Source organism: Oncorhynchus mykiss, chromosome 11 (genome assembly GCF_057628025.1).
Source record: "Oncorhynchus mykiss isolate SJ-2025 chromosome 11, ASM5762802v1, whole genome shotgun sequence".
Taxonomy (NCBI): Eukaryota; Metazoa; Chordata; class Actinopteri; order Salmoniformes; family Salmonidae; genus Oncorhynchus; species Oncorhynchus mykiss.
Window position 1 is genome coordinate 77342501 of NC_143032.1, and position 17209 is coordinate 77359709.

At 44.0% G+C, this 17209-nt stretch overlaps 1 protein-coding gene across 1 annotated transcript in view; it reads right to left on the reverse strand.

Annotated features, from left to right (window-relative positions):
* Window positions 1-17209, reverse strand: part of LOC110536392 (E3 ubiquitin-protein ligase znrf3) — a 214017-nt gene that overhangs the window by 64539 nt on the left and 132269 nt on the right. The gene's annotated exons all lie outside the window — the stretch shown is intronic.

A 17209-nucleotide genomic window follows, 5' to 3' on the forward strand; every position in this document is an offset into this window, starting at 1 on the left:
TAAAACAAGTATTTGGACACGTCGTTTACCCTCTCAGGAAATAGGTCTACCCGTGTGTGTGTGCGTGTGTGTGTGTGTGTGTGTGTGTGCGTGTGTGTGAGAGATAGAGAGAGAGAAAGCCTGGGCTATGCAGTGTGATAATATTGTGTCCTGTATTTAAGCTGAATATAGACATGAATGTGCATATACAGTCCAGGGCATAAGGGCGTGGCTCGCGGCTCCAGATTGGGCCTCTACACTTATACTGTCCGTACGATTGATGTTATATCCCAAAGATGAGAGCTTTCAGAAACCAACGTGGAAGACAACGGGGAACCCTTAGTTGGGACTTGTGTTCCCTAGAACCAGGATGGATCTCTCAATCCAATTCAATTCAAGGGGCTTTATTGTCATGGGAAACATATGTCAACATTGCCAAAGCAAGTGAGGTAGATAATATACAAAAGTTAAATAAACAGTAAAAATGAACAGTAAACATTACACATACAGACGTTCCAAAAGAATAAAGACATTACAAATGTCATATTATGTTTATATACAGTCTCTCTCTCTCTCTCCCGCTCTCTCTCTCCCTCTTCTTCTCTCTCTCTCTCCCTCTCTCTCTCTTTCTCCCGCTCTCTCTCTCTCTCCCGCTCTCTCTCCCTCTCTCTCTCTCCCACTCTCTCTCTCTCTATCCCGCTCTCTCTCCCCCTCTCTCTCTCTCTCCCTCTTCTTCTCTCTCTCTCTCTCCCTCTCCCCCTCTCTCTCCCGCTCTCCCTCACTCTCCCTCTCCCCCCTCCCTCCCTCTCCCCCTCTCTCTTTCCCTCCCTCTCTCTCTCCCCCCTCCCTCTCTCTCCCCCCTCCCCCTCTCTCTCTCCCCCTCTCTCTCTCCCTCCCTCTCTCCCGCTCTCTCTCCCCCTCTCGCTCTCTCTCTCCCGCTCTCTCTCTCTCTCCCGCTCTCTCTCCCCCTCTCTCTCTCTCTCTCTCTCTCCCTCTTCTTCTCTCTCTCTCCCTCTCCCCCTCTCTCTCTCTCTCTCCCGCTCTCCCTCCCTCTCTCTCTCCCCCTCCCTCTCTCTCCCCCCTCCCTCTCTCTCCCTTTCTCTCCCTCTCTCTCCCTCTCTCTCTCCCCCTCCCTCTCTCTCCCCCCTCCCTCTCTCTCCCTTTCTCTCCCTCTCTCTCCCTCTCTCTCTCTCCCTCTCTCTCTCTCTCTCCCTCTCTCTCCCTCTCTCTCTCTCTACCTCTCCATCTCCCTCCCTGGAATGCTGCTTCATATGCAATATACACAGCCAAAGGAATTTATTCTAATGGAGTTCAATTCAACTCCTTGGATTGTCCTTTCTTTTGGTAAACAGTCTTGTCTAATTTACTTTATAAAATCCAACACTTTTCAGTTTCCAACTGCGGTTAAACTTCTAAATTCTCTTTCTGTTCTCACACAATTTCCCTCTCACACAGTTTTATCTCTCACACAGGTTTATCTCTCCATTGCCGGGCTCTGGCTGTAGCCCATTTAATTCAGCCGCTTTGATGTTAGCTATTCGCATTAATAATTAATAGTTCTTGGTAAGACGTTTAAGAAGAAAGAGATCCCTGCTAAATAATCTCAATTTGGGCAGGCGCTGCAGTGTAGGGACTTTCCTGCCTGACAACAACAAAAATGTACCTACAAGGCAAGCTCAGCTCCCTCTCAGCTCCCTCTAAAGGCAAGCTCAGCTCCCTCTCAGCTCCCTCTACAGGAGAGCTCAGCTCCCTCTCAGCTCCCTCTACAGGCAAGCTCAGCTCCCTCTCAGCTCCCACTACAGGCAAGCTCAGCTCCCTCTACAGGCAAGCTCAGCTCCCTCTCAGCTCCCACTACAGGCAAGCTCAGTTCCCTCTCAGCTCCCTCTACAGGCAAGCTCAGCTCCCTCTCAGCTCCCACTTACAGGCAAGCTAAGCTCCCTCTACAGGCAAGCTCAGCTCCCTCTCAGCTCCCTCTACAGGCAAGCTCAGCTCCCTCTCAGCTCCCACTACAGGCAAGCTCAGCTCCCAGTACAGGCAAGCTCAGCTCCCACTACAGGCAAGCTCAGCTCCCTCTCAGCTCCCACTACAGGCAAGCCCAGCTCCCTCTCAGCTCCCTCTACATGCAAGCTCGGCTCCCTCTCAGCTCCCACTACAGGCAAGCTCAGCTCCCTCTCAACTCCCTCTACAGGAAAGCTCAGCTCCCTCTCAGCTCCCACTACAGGCAAGCTCAGCTCCCTCTCTTTAAGTTGAGAGGAAGGATAAAGGATGGAGTCATTTACATCTTCTACAAACTATTTTGTCTCAGTAGAACAGAAGTGTGGTATTGTCCCTTTGAAGAGAGACAAGCCATCACAATACTCCAGAACTACATAAATCTTGTCACAATATAACATATAGGCTACAATCTACTCTTTCTCACTATGTTCATGGGTTTCTATGGAGAATAAAGAATAATAGATAGTAATAGTTATGCTACTAGATAATAATGCTACTAGATAATAATGCTACTAGATAATAATGCTACTAGATAGTAATGCTACTAGATAATAATGCTACTAGATAGTAATGCTACTAGATAGTAATGCTACTAGATAGTAATGCTACTAGATAATAATGCTACTAGATAATAATGGTACTAGATAATAATGCTACTAGATAATAATGCTACTAGATAATAATGCTACTAGATAATAATGCTACTAGATAGTAATGCTACTAGATAGTAATGCTACTAGATAATAATGCTACTAGATAATAATGCTACTAGATAGTAATGCTACTAGATAATAATGCTACTAGATAGTAATGCTACTAGATAGTAATGCTACTAGATAGTAATGCTACTAGATAGTAATGCTACTAGATAGTAATGCTACTAGATAATAATGCTACTAGATAATAATGCTACTAGATAATAATGCTACTAGATAGTAATGCTACTAGATAATAATGCTACTAGATAGTAATGCTACTAGATAATAATGCTACTAGATAGTAATGCTACTAGATAGTAATGCTACTAGATAGTAATGCTACTAGATAATAATGCTACTAGATAATAATGCTACTAGATAGTAATGCTACTAGATAATAATGCTACTAGATAGTAATGCTACTAGATAATAATGCTACTAGATAGTAATGCTACTAGATAGGAATGCTACTAGATAATAATGCTACTAGATAATAATGCTACTAGATAATAATGCTACTAGATAGTAGTGGTGCAAAGGATCACAAAAGTCACGGTTCGGATCGGATCAGATCAGCAACAAAAAAAAGGGAGACAAATTAGCTTTCCATTATTACTTAAAGGAACTGTTGAAATAAAATCTTAAAATAAAATATTCAACACTCAATTGTGTCTTGAATCTACTTGAGACGCACATGTCCCAAGTAGGCACCTGGAAATGCAAATGCGCTACGCTAAATGCTAAATGTACTCGTTAAAACTCAAACCTTGATCAAAATTCACAAGCAGGGTATTAAATTAAAGCTACACTCGTTGTGAACCTAGCCAGCAAGTCAGATTTTTAAAATGCTTTTCGGCGAAAGCATCAGAAGCTATTATCTGATAGCATGCACCCCCCAAAATGCCAGCTCGACACGTAAACAACAGATTTTGCGATAGACGGCGCTACCCAAAACGCAGAAATAAAATATAAAACATTCATTACCTTAGACGAGCTTCTTTCTTGGCACTCCTATATGCCCCATAAACATCACTATTGGGTCTTTTTTTCGTTTAAATCGGTCCATATATACCCAAAATAGCTTTGTATAGAAGTAGTGTCATTCAGAAAAATTCATCGTTTTTAAACGCTGCGTAATTTTTTAAAATTAAAAAAGTCGACGATAAACTTTCACAAAACACTTCGAAATCCTTTTGTAATCCAACTTTAGGTATTAGTAAACGTTTATAATCTATCAAAACGATTACAGGGCGATGTCTCTTCAATAGGTCCTCACTTCAAAAACAATGCAATCTGATCTCTCTCTGAACTGCATCCGGGTGAAGACTGGAGAACTTGGGGTCAGACAGATGGATTTTCCAACAATTAATTCGATTGAAAATTAGTACAATGGCGCCATCGTGCGGAATTTGTAGACGGTGCAGGCAAATTCCCATTAAATTCTGTTGTCCTTTAACAACTGGTGGAAGTGACTTATGGAAATTATTTTTTGCTTTCAGAGAGCAGTTTTTCTTGCGTTTTTCAATGAAACACACGCTCTGTTATAGTCACAGCCGTGATTTAACCAGTTTTATAAACTTCAGAGTGTTTTCTATCCACACATACTAATCATATGCATATACTATATTCCTGGCATGAGTAGCAGGACGCTGAAAAGTTGCGCGATTTTTAACAGAATTTTCAAAAAAGGGGGGGGTAGATCTAACAGGTTAAATGAAAGTTTAATATGAGGCATGATTCCTTTTTCCATGTCATCAAAAACAAGTTAAGAAAGAAAGCAAAGCAGACCTGAGCTTATAACTTCAAATTATTTTTCTAAAAGATGAGGATGGGTTAGGGTTAGGGTTAGGGCAGTCACTATGTCCCCTGCCGCGGAGAAAACCTTCTCGCTGGGAATTGAAGTGCCAGACACAGCCCGAGAGGCATGAGTCGAGGGCGGACACTCTCTCCCTTCCTGAGGGAGCTGGGTAGCCAGGTACAGGTCCAGTTGTAAGAGGAACCCCTGGCACCGTGCTACTGTCCCATCATACTCCCTGGGAAGGGAGAGACTCATCCCCCTGAGACTGGCTCTGGGCGGGACAAGTAGAGGTAACCCCGGTTGCGCTGGTTGAGGTGCTGGAGAGACCTCCTGTCTCTCCCAGCGGTCCATGGTCTGGACAATGCGATCCATCATGGCACGAGATGTCGTATCATTGGCGCGTGTTCCTGGACGAGCTCCCACACCGGGGTACCTGCTCCTGCTGACTCCATGGTGGTGTGATATTCTGTCAGGCGTGTGCTGGTGGTGAAGTCAGGTGCAGGAGAGCAGAGAGTTGTGAACAGGCACACACTTTATTACAGGAGAAAGATTACAGATGGACGCAGCTGCAACAAAAAACTCCAGCCAACAAGGCAACGTGTAAACCTCCAGCCAACAAGGCAACGTGTAAACCTCCAGCCAACAAGGCAACGTGTAAACCTCCAGCCGACAAGGCAACGTATAAACCTCCAGCCAACAAGGCAACGTGTAAACCTCCAGCCAACAAGGCAACGTGTAAACCTCCAGCCAACAAGGCAACGTGTAGACCTCCAGCCGACAAGGCAACGTGTAAACCTCCAGCCGACAAGGCAACGTGTAAACCTCCAGCCAACAAGGCAACGTGTAAACCTCCAGCCAACAAGGCAACGTGTAAACCTCCAGCCAACAAGGCAACGTGTAAACCTCCAGCCAACAAGGCAACGTGTAAACCTCCAGCCAACAAGGCAACGTGTAAACCTCCAGCCAACAAGGCAACGTGTAAACCTCCAGCCAACAAGGCAACGTGTAAACCTCCAGCCAACAAGGCAACGTGTAAACCTCCAGCCAACAAGGCAACGTGTAAACCTCCAGCCGACAAGGCAACGTGTAAACCTCCAGCCAACAAGGCAACGTGTAAACCTCCAGCCAACAAGGCAACGTGTAAACCTCCAGCCAACAAGGCAACGTGTAAACCTCCAGCCAACAAGGCAACGTGTAAACCTCCAGCCGACAAGGCAACGTGTAAACCTCCAGCCAACAAGGCAACGTGTAAACCTCCAGCCGACAAGGCAACGTGTAAACCTCCAGCCAACAAGGCAACGTGTAAAGCAAAAACAGTCACAAAACATCAATGTTGAACAATTCAAACAAAAAGAACGAACGCCTTCCTGGCGCGTTACAAAACAAGTATCACACAAAGACATGAGGGGGAACAGAATACATTCATGCAGTGTGATTGGGGAATGTAAACCAGGTGTGCAAAACAAGACAACACAAATGGATCAATGAACAATGAAGCGGCGGTGGCTAGAAAGCCGGTGACGTCGAACGCCGCCCGAACAAGGAGAGGAGCCAACTTCGGCGAAAGTCGTGACAGTAAGTAGATTGCAGGGGCTCTTATTCAATCCACATTGTGGAAGTTAAACTTTACAGCCTTATTGAAATTTGAATGCCATGTTCCTGCTTTAACGGAGACTACATTCACGGTGAACATCTGTCTGCCATGCAGAAGACCTGTCTGTCTGCCATGCAGAAGACCTGTCTGTCTGCCATGCAGAAGACCTGTCTGTCTGTCATGCAGAAGACCTGTCTGTCTGTCATAAACACTGACTCTTACGCAGAGCTAGTCCGCATCTCAAATAACACCCTATTCTCAACACTGCGTATGATCAGAGCCCTATGGTTGATGCTATTCTCAACACTGCGTAGGATCAGAGCCCTATGGTTGATGCTATTCTCAACACTGCGTATGATCAGAGCCCTATGGTTGATGCTATTCTCAACACTGTGTATGATCAGAGCCCTATGGTTGATGCTATTCTCAACACTGCGTATGATCAGAGCCCTATGGTTGATGCTATTCTCAACACTGCGTATGATCAGAGCCCTATGGTTGATGCAATTCTCAACACTGCGTAGGATCAGAGCCCTATGGTTGATGCTATTCTCAACACTGCGTATGATCAGAGCCCTATGGTTGATGCTATTCTCAACACTGCGTATGATCAGAGCCCTATGGTTGATGCTATTCTCAACACTGGGTATGATCAGAGCCCTATGGTTGATGCTATTCTCAACACTGCGTAGGATCAGAGCCCTATGGTTGATGCTATTCTCAACACTGCGTATGATCAGAGCCCTATGGTTGATGCTATTCTCAACACTGCGTAGGATCAGAGCCCTATGGTTGATGCTATTCTCAACACTGCGTATGATCAGAGCCCTATGGTTGATGCTATTCTCAACACTGCGTAGGATCAGAGCCCTATGGTTGATGCTATTCTCAACACTGCGTATGATCAGAGCCCTATGGTTGATGCTATTCTCAACACTGCGTAGGATCAGAGCCCTATGGTTGATGCTATTCTCAACACTGCGTATGATCAGAGCCCTATGGTTGATGCTATTCTCAACACTGCGTAGGATCAGAGCCCTATGGTTGATGCTATTCTCAACACTGCGTAGGATCAGAGCCCTATGGTTGATGCTATTCTCAACACTGCGTAGGATCAGAGCCCTATGGTTGAAGCTACATGGAACACAGCCACTGGCTTGAAGCCAGACATACAGTGTTCAGCTCAGCCTCTATGCTCAAATCAAAATAAATTTTATTGGTCACATACACATGGTTAGCAGATGTTATTGCGAGCGTAGCGAAATGCTCAATGGAGTCCCATGTTGGCTCTGAGCACGAGAAAGAGGGTAGAATTCTGCATGTAGGGCTTCAATTGGATGTTTGTCCCACATTTTAAAATCCAGTTTATTGAGTGGCCCCCAAACCTCACTTCCATAAAGTGCTATTGGTAGGATTACACTGTCAAATATTTTAGTCCAAATTCTAATTGGGATGTTGATTTTGAATAATTTCATTTTTATTGCATACATTGCTCTGCGGGCTTTTTCTTTGAGTGCATTCACTGCCATATTAAAGTTTCCCGATGCAGATATGGTCAGACCAAGGTAGGTGTAATTTTTAGTGTGTTCAATTAAGGTGTTGTTCAGGGTGAATTTACATTTGTGTTTCTGACATCTGTTTTTTTTTTTGAAAATCATGATTTTAGTTTTTTGGAAATTTACTGCCAGGGCCCAATTATGGCAATATTGCTCCAGAATATTAATGTTTTGTTGAAGACCTTCTTTGGTTGGTGATAGAAGTACCAAGTCATCAGCATATAGCAGGTATTTCACCTCTGTGTCAAATAGTGTGAGTCCTGGGGCTGGAGATTGGTCCAACATTTCTGCTATTTCATTGATATAAATGTTGAAAAGATTTGGACTCAAATTGCAGCCTTGTCTCACACCTCGACATTGTGAAAAAAATTATGTTTTTGATTTTTATTGCACACTTGTTTTCTGTGTACATACATTTTATTAAGTCATACACCTTACCACCAAGCCCACTTTGTAGAATTTTGTAGAATAGCCCTTCATGCCAAATCGAATCAAATGCTTTTTTAAAGTCAATAAAGCAAGCAAAGATTTTGCCCTCTTTTTTTTGGTGGACGTGTTTATTAATTAGTGTGTGTAAGGTGTATATATGGTCAGTAGTGCGATGGTTAGGGAGAAAGCCAATTTGGCATTTACTTATTACATTTTTTTCTTGAAGAAAGGTTTGAATTCTTGAATTCAAAATGCTACAGAAAATCTTTCCCAAGTTACTGTTGACGCAAATTCCCCTGTAATTATTGGGGTCTGATTTGTCTCCACTTTTGTGGATAGGGGAGATGAGCCCCTGGTTCCAGACATCAGGGAAGCAGCCAGAAGTTAAAACCATGTTGAACAATTTAAGCACAGCATTTTGCAACTCAGGTGTGCTGTTTTTCAGCATTTCATTTCTGATGTTGTCTACACCACAAGCCTTTTTTGATTTAATAGATTTTAGCTTTTCATTTAGTTCTTGTTGGGTTATTGGGTAATCTAATGGATTTTGGTTGTTTTTAATGACTGATTCCAGGATGTTCAATTTTTCTTTAATTTCTAATTGGTTCTGTTGTAAGTCTTTTTGTGGGATGTTTTTGTATAGATTATCAAAGTAAGTTTTCCAAATTCCTACATCTTGTATGGCTAATTCTTGTGGCTTTGTTGTGCTTAAATTGTTCCACATGTCCCAGAACTGATTTTGGTCAATTGCGTTTTCAATTTCATCAAGTGTCTTGTTGGTATAATTCAATTTCTTGCATTTCAGTGTTTGTTTATACTGTTTCAGAGTTTCAAAGTATTCATATCGTAGCTCTGGGTTGTTTTGCTGCTTATGTTTTTTGTTTGACATTTGTCTTAGGTGTTTTCTAATTGTTTTACATTCATTATCAAACCATTTGTCAGAAACATTTTGATTTTTGCTTCTGATGTTGCATTGCTTTGGTTTTCTCAAATTTGCTTTCGATGCTGCTTTTTGGAATATGCAGTTGATGTTTTGAGTAGCCAAATTGACACCATCTTTATTGTTTTGGTACTGTGAGTTATTGAAAAACTGTATAGAGTTCATCATTTCATTTGAGTTCAATGTTTCAATGAATGTCTCTGCACTGTTTGGAGCCCATCTGAACGATTGGTTTATGTTGTAAAGTTTATTGGGCTGTTTTTTTGAATGAATATTGCCGGTTAATTTCTTCAGAAACACGTTGATCTGACTGTGATCTGACAATGGTGTCTGTGGTCTGACAGTGAATGCACTAATGGAGGAGGGGTCAATGTCAGTGATGGCATAATCGACTACACTTGTCCCAAGAGCTGAGCAGTAAGTAAACTGACCTAAAGAGTCCCCTCTGATTCTACCATTAAGCATATACAGGCCTAAGGCTCGACAGAGATGTACTAACTCTTTTCCATTTTTGTTCAGTATTTGGTCAGGACTGTTTCTATTATTTATAATAGGGCTACTGTACAAGGAGGGGTGTCCAAATATGTGGTGGTTACCTCCCGCATCAGTGTAGTCAGGCTCAGAACCTGTTCTTGCATTGAAATCGCCACAAAGAAGCACTTTACCCTGCGCCTGAAATGTAATGATTTCTGTCTGGAGATTGTCAAAAAACTGATCATCATAATATGATGAATCTGAAGGAGGAGCATAAGCTGCACATATGTACACATCATTGTCACAATAGATTGTACCTTTGTTAAGTTTTAGCCAAATGTGAGTGGTACCTTTTTTCATTTCATTCAGTGCTAAGTCCTGCTTATGCCAAATGATGATTCCACCTGAGTCTCGGCCCCGTTTAACATTTTTACGTTTGATTGATGGTAGTAAACTTTCTCTATAGCCTGAGGGACACTGAGTATCTATGTCTCCACGACACCATGTTTCCAGTAGGATTATGATGTCCTGTCCCTTGATGTTTTTAATCAATTCTGGATTTGTTGTTTTATAACCAAAATGTGAAGAGTATAGGCCCTGGATATTCCAAGAGCTGATAGTTAATGATCTCATTTATAATAAGTGATATTCACTGGTTTGAGAAAAGTACATCGAAAAAAAAAGAAAAAAAAATACTATATATATATATATATATATACATACATACACACACACACATATATATATATATACATATATATACATACACATATATACACATGTATATTGTATGTATACACATATATACACATATACATATACACACATACATACACACAATATACATACACATACATACATACATATATATATATATATATATATATATATATATATATATATATATATATATATGCACATACACATATACACACATACATACATACATACACACACACGCGCGCACACACACACACACACACACATACCATTACATATAGTAATTATTATAATACCGGTGTCAATACATTTAGGAATATTTGTAAACAAATTAATAAGAATGGAATAAGATTGCATTGTACTTATTTTATGTGCAATCTGCAACCCTGTGTGTTTGTGTGTGTGTGTGTGCGCGTGTGCGTGCCCGTGTGTGAATTAAAGGGACTGTCTAGCTCAGTAGTCTGCATATTAGTTGCAGTAGTTGGCGCACCTCTCCTATCTCTGATTGTTCTAGGGGTCTTCTGCCAGAGGTTACCTCAGCATATGTAGGCTGACGATCTGACTGATACATGGTGTGGACTGCATCATGTGGTCTACTTCCCTGAAGGGCAGTGTTCTGACCGACCCTGGAGTAGTGGTCAGAGCTGTGTTGTGATGGGCTGGGTCTAGTAGAGCTGTGTTGTGATGGGACAGGTCTAGTAGAGCTGTGTTGTGATGGGACAGGTCTAGTAGAGCTGTGTTGTGATGGGCCGGGTCTAATAGAGCTGTGTTGTGATGGGCCGGGTCTAGTAGAGCTTTGTTGTGATGGGCCAGGTCTAGTAGAGCTGTGTTGTGATGGGCCGGGTCTAGTAGAGCTGTGTTGTGATGGGCCAGGTCTAGTAGAGCTGTGCTGTGTTGGGCCTGGTCTAGTAGAGCTGTGCTGTAATAAGCCATGTCTGGCTCTTTTCTCCTCGGGATGGTGGAGGTACTGTTGTTTCAGAAGGTGGGGCGGGGGACCTTTGTTGCTGGGGTGATGGGTGTTTGGGTCCCTGCCAAGTGTTGCATCTTTTAGGTCCTTGGCAAAGGTTCTGATACTGTCCTGATCAAGATGTATATTATCATATAAGTGTTGACATGTCAGAGTGGGGTGGTGAGCCGTTCTGACGTTGAGCAGTGAGGCACAGTCCACAGTGATCTGTTGATTTATTTTGTCGATCAACATTCCTGGGAAGTCTTTTCTTGGTAGGAGGGTGGACACAACTATATTGGTTGTTGGGAACATAGCCTGTGCCCATTCTGCCACTCTTCTCACTGCCCCAGATACATTTTCACCTTTGGCATGAAGGTCGTTTGTGCCAGTGTGGATGATGATGTTGTCAGGGGTGTCAATCCTGGTCTGACTGAGTAGCTGCATTGCACTCTCAGTTGTAGGACACCAGAACTTATACACCTGGTGTCTAGGGAATAATCTTTCCTGGACCAAGAACTTCCCATTTGAATCAATTAGGATTGCAGTTGTGGGTGATTGTCTGGGTGGAGCAGACTGGGAGGCTGGTATTCTGACCTGGGCTGGAGCAGACTGGGAGGCTGGTAGGTTAACCTGGGCCGGAGCAGACTGGGAGGCTGGTATTCTGATCTGGGCTGGAGCAGACTGGGAGGCTGGTAGGTTGACCTGGGCTGGAGCAGACTGAGAGGCTGGTAGGTTGACCTGGGCTGGAGCAGACTGGTAGGCTGGTGCAGTGTCATCCGGCTGTGTAGTGGAGGCCATGCTGGTCTCAGGTTCTGCTTGTGTTGTACCAAGCTGGTGGACATGTTCTCTAGATGCAGAGGACACAATGACTCTCTGCCGGTTGAGGGTGTCAATGTACCTCTCTTTTTGTTCGAGCTCCTTTCTTGTTGTGCTCAGATGGTCTCTGAGGTCATCATTTGTCTGACTCAGCTTGTCCATTCTGCTTTCTAATTTAGCTATAGATGCTCTGCTCTCCTCCCTGAACTGTTTCATCTCTTCTTTGAGTTTCTGGACAGTGTCCTCCTCTTGAAGCTTGTTCTCTCTGAGTTCTATGACCTCTGCTTCGACTAGAGAGAGGGTGTTGTGGAAACGTTGCATAGCAGGTGTTCTTATTGAAATTGTCATGTCCTTGACTCTGTCTGCTGCAGGTGAGGTAGGTAAAGGGACGTTGAGGGCTTCCTGCTGGGTCACAGAGACCATTGGGGTCTGCTTTTCTCCATCTCCCTCCTTGACTTTTTCCTCATTTTCTGAGATGATGTCAGCGTCTTCTTTTAGGGTAGCAAACCTATTCTCAAAAGCCTGGAGGCTTGAATCATTGCCTTGTATCAATACAGTTCCATTATTATATAAGTTTACTGTTTGATATGTGTTGCTCTGGTCAGCTTCTTCAAAAATGCTGATCTGACATCCTTGGCTGATGCCCCTCTTTTTTAAGAAAGGGAAATGGTTGCAAATAACCTTTTTCCATTTGTTCCCTCGATTGGTATTAAAAATTAAATTTGCTCTTGTTTTGTAACTGGTAAGATCTGCAAACAGGCATTCATGGTTCTGTCCCATCAACAAACCTTTGAAACTTTTCTTAGCTTTCTCTGTTTGGATGTCTGGTGGGTAAACAATTTCCATAGCAACGCTGGTGATGTTGGCTACAATGTTGCAATAGAAGTGCTGTTTCTTGTATTATGCTCTCTTGTTTCTTCAGAGGACTGTTTCACTTTGTTGTCCTTTTTTCTTTTCCTTTTTCTTCTGTCCTTATTTTGTCCTTATTTTGTCTTCCTTTCTTCTGTTAACTAGATATTTTTTTGTTATTCTTTGTAAGCTAGCTAGCTTCTTCCAGGAGAGTCCCTAGCAACTGCTTAGCAACATGTAAACAATTCAGCTAACAATTCAGCTAGCTAAGATAACTGTAAAATTTTATGAAAAATAGTTACTTTTTCAAAATCCTGTCTTTTTGGTTTGTTGCTTGTATTGTCTTCTATTGAGTCTTGCAGTTTTCTTTTGTTTTTTTCGATGTACTTCACTCTAAAAAAACATTTAAATCTCAATATATACAGGAGCTCATTTTTCAGCAGCTGCTCAATTTCAATTTCTCTCTCACCATCTCTCTCTCTCCCTCCCAACATCCCTCTCTCTCTCTCTCTCCCTCCCAACATCTCCCCCTCTCTCTCTCCCACCATCTCTCTCTCCCTCCCAACATCCCTCTCTCTCTCTCTCTCCCTCCCAACATCTCCCCCTCTCTCTCTCCCACCATCTCTCTCTCTCTCTCTCTCCCCATCTCCCTCTCTCTCCCTCTCTCCCCATCTCCCTCTCTCTCTCTCTCCCTCTCTCAACATCTCCCTCTCTCTCTTTCTCCCACCATCTCCCTCTCTCTCTCTCTCCCACCATCTCTTTCTCTCTCACCATCTCTCTCTCTCTCCCACCATCTCCCTCTCTCTCTCTCTCTCCCTCCCAACATCTCCCCCTCTCTCCCCATCTCCCTCTCTCTCTCTCTCCCTCCCACCATCTCCCTCTCTCTCTCCCACCATCTCTCTCTCTCTCACCATCTCTCTCTCCCTCCCAACATCTCCCTCTCTCTCCCCATCTCCCTCGCTCTCTCTCTCTCCCTCCCACCATCTCCCTCTCTCTCTCTCCCACCATCTCTCTCTCTCTCACCATCTCTCTCTTCCTCCCAACATCCCTCTCTCTCTCTCTCTCCCTCCCAACATCTCCCCCTCTCTCTCTCTCACCATCTCTCTCTCTCTCACCATCTCTCTCTCCCTCCCAACATCTCCCTCTCTCTCCCCATCTCCCTCTCTCTCTCTCTCTCCCTCCCACCATCTCCCTCTCTCTCTCTCCCACCATCTCTCTCTCTCTCACCATCTCTCTCTCCCTCCCAACATCCATCTCTCTCTCTCTCCCTCCCAACATCTCCCCCCCTCTCTCTCCCACCATCTCTCTCTCTCTCACCATCTCTCTCTCTCCCTCCCACCATCTCCCTCTCTCTCTCTCTCTCCCTCCCAACATCTCCCCCTCTCTCTCTCTCTCCCCATCTCCCCCTCTCTCTCTCTCCCTCCCACCATCTCCCACTCTCTCTCTCCCACCATCGCTCTCTCACCATCTCTCTCTCTCCCTCCCAACATCTCTCTCTCTCTCTCTCTCTCCCCATCTCCCTCTCTCTCTCTCTCTCTCTCTCTCTCACCATCTCTCTCTCCCTCCCAACATCCCTCTCACTCTCTCTCCCTCCCAACATCTCCCCCTCTCTCTCTCTCCCACCATCTCTCTCTCTCTCACCATCTCTCTCTCCCTCCCAACATCCCTCTCTCTCTCTCTCTCCCACCATCTCTCTCTCCCCATCTCCCTCTCTCTCTCTCTATCTCTCCCCATCTCCCTCTCTCTCTCTCTCTCTCTCTCTCTCCATCTCCCCCTCTCTCTCTCTCTCTCTCTCTCTCTCTCTCTCTCTCTCTCTCCCCATCTCCCTCTCTCTCTCTCTCCCCATCTCCCTCTCTCTCTCTCTCTCTCTCCCCATCTCCCTCTCTCTCTGCTATAATTAAGGTGAATTAAGTCTTCAGAAGGCTCTCCTCCCTCTGCTGTTATACAGTCATTTCATGTATCCTCCTGGCTTCCCCTCCCTTTATTAAAAGATAAAGGCATACTTTTCTCCCATGGATTTAATGATATGTAGTCGGCTTTCCCAATCCCCCTTTTCTTTTATAGTGCGTGCCAGGGAATTATCTACATGCAGCTAAAATAAAATACAACATTTTAACAACGTTGCTATGTAGGCTATCTGATGATTAAAAGCTATGCATTCTGAAGACAAAATGAAAATTCCTGTGAAACCTTCCCCCAGAATGACTCTCCATCCGACACATGCATATCTGCAGACATGTTTAGCAATGGAATTTAAACCAATTAAACACCTTTGTTTCCCATAATATGACTAACTCTTATCCACTAACTCTGCAGTATAGATTCACCAAGAGACAGAAAATCTCTTGGTAAAATAACGTGAGCACATTATTTTACATACACGATACTGTGCGAGTTGGTTTAGGCTACACGTTTAGCTACGTTTAGCAGCTTCAATAGCACCTTTCTTTAGTTAACTCTATAGCCACGGTGCTTGAGGCAGTATAGACCCTAGACAGCACCACATTCCTCAAACTGTTGTTTATGTTCATGACCTGCCAGTCTGTTTTGCGCTATCATGCCAACTCCTTATCACTCATTGTCATGACAACAAGGACAGCAATGGAGTTCGCAAGAGCACAGACAGATCTGGGACTGGGCCAGTAACATCTCACCAACCGTTTACTTTCAGAGTAGAAGCAGGACGTTTTACTTCAGAGGTAGCCTATAGGCCCACACATTTACCAACCAATTGCACAGGGTCATACCATACATTAAATGACGGCACTCCGCCCCATTGGTCATAATGTAGTCAAACTGCATATAAGTACTGATGGAGCTAGGAACACAAGCATTTCACTACACCCACAATAACATCTGCTAAATAGGTGCATGTGACCACAAACTTGTGATTTGATTTAGACAGTTTCATTAATCCCCTGTTTCTCGTCCTCGGTGTAGTCCTCTCGTCCTCGGTGTAGTCCTCTCGTCCTCGGTGTAGTCCTCTCGTCCTCGGTGTAGTCCCTCACAGTCAAGAAATTGCACTCTGAAACCACCATGTTGTAACGTTGACTCTCTCCGACCCTACCACCACTAGCCTTTACAGCCCATCTCCTGTAAGCCTTGGCTGCATCCCAAACTGTACTCTATTACCTTTACAGCCCATCTCCTGTAAGCCTTGGCTGCATCCCAAACTGTACTCTATTACCTTTACAGCCCATCTCCTGTAGGCCTTGGCTGCATCCCAAACTGTACTCTATTACCTTTACAGCCCATCTCCTGTAAGCCTTGGCTGCATCCCAAACTGTACTCTATTACCTTTACAGCCCATCTCCTGTAGGCCTTGGCTGCATCCCAAACTGTACTCTATTACCTTTACAGCCCATCTCCTGTAGGCCTTGGCTGCATCCCAAACTGTACTCTATTACCTTTACAGCCCATCTCCTGTAAGCCTTGGCTGCATCCCAAACTGTACTCTATTACCTTTACAGTGGACTACTTTTGACCAGGGCCCATAGTGCACTATATAGGAAATACATCAAATCACATGTTATTTGTCACATGCTTCATAAACAACAGGTGGAAACTAACAGAGAAATGTTTACTCATGGATCCATCCCACCAATGCAGAGAGAGAGAAATGTTTACTCATGGATCCATCCCACCAACACAGAGAGAGAGAAATGTTTACTCATGGATCCTTCCCACCAACACAGAGAGAGAGAAATGTTTACTCATGGATCCATCCCACCAACACAGAGAGAGTGAAATGTTTACTCATGGATCCATCCCACCAACACAGAGAGAGAAATGTTTACTCATGGATCCATCCCACCAACACAGAGAGAGAGAATTGTTTACTCATGGATCCTTCCCACCAACACAGAGAGAGAGAAATGTTTACTCATGGATCCATCCCACCAACACAGAGAGAGAGAAATGTTTACTCATGGATCCATCCCACCAATGCAGAGAGAGAGAAATGTTTACTCATGGATCCATCCCACCAACACAGAGAGAGAGAAATGTTTACTCATGGATCCTTCCCACCAACACAGAGAGAGTGAAATGTTTACTCATGGATCCTTCCCACCAATGCAGAGAGAGAGAAATGTTTACTCATGGATCCATCCCACCAACACAGAGAGAGAGAAATGTTTACTCATGGATCCTTCCCACCAACACAGAGAGAGAGAAATGTTTACTCATGGATCCATCCCACCAACACAGAGAGAGAGAAATGTTTACTCATGGATCCTTCCCACCAACACAGAGAGAGTGAAATGTTTACTCATGATCCTTCCCACCAACGCAGAGAGAGAGAAATGTTTACTCATGGATCCATCCCACCAACACAGAGAGAGAGAAATGTTTACTCATGGATCCATCCCACCAACGCAGAGAGAGTGAAATGTTTACTCATGGATCCTTCC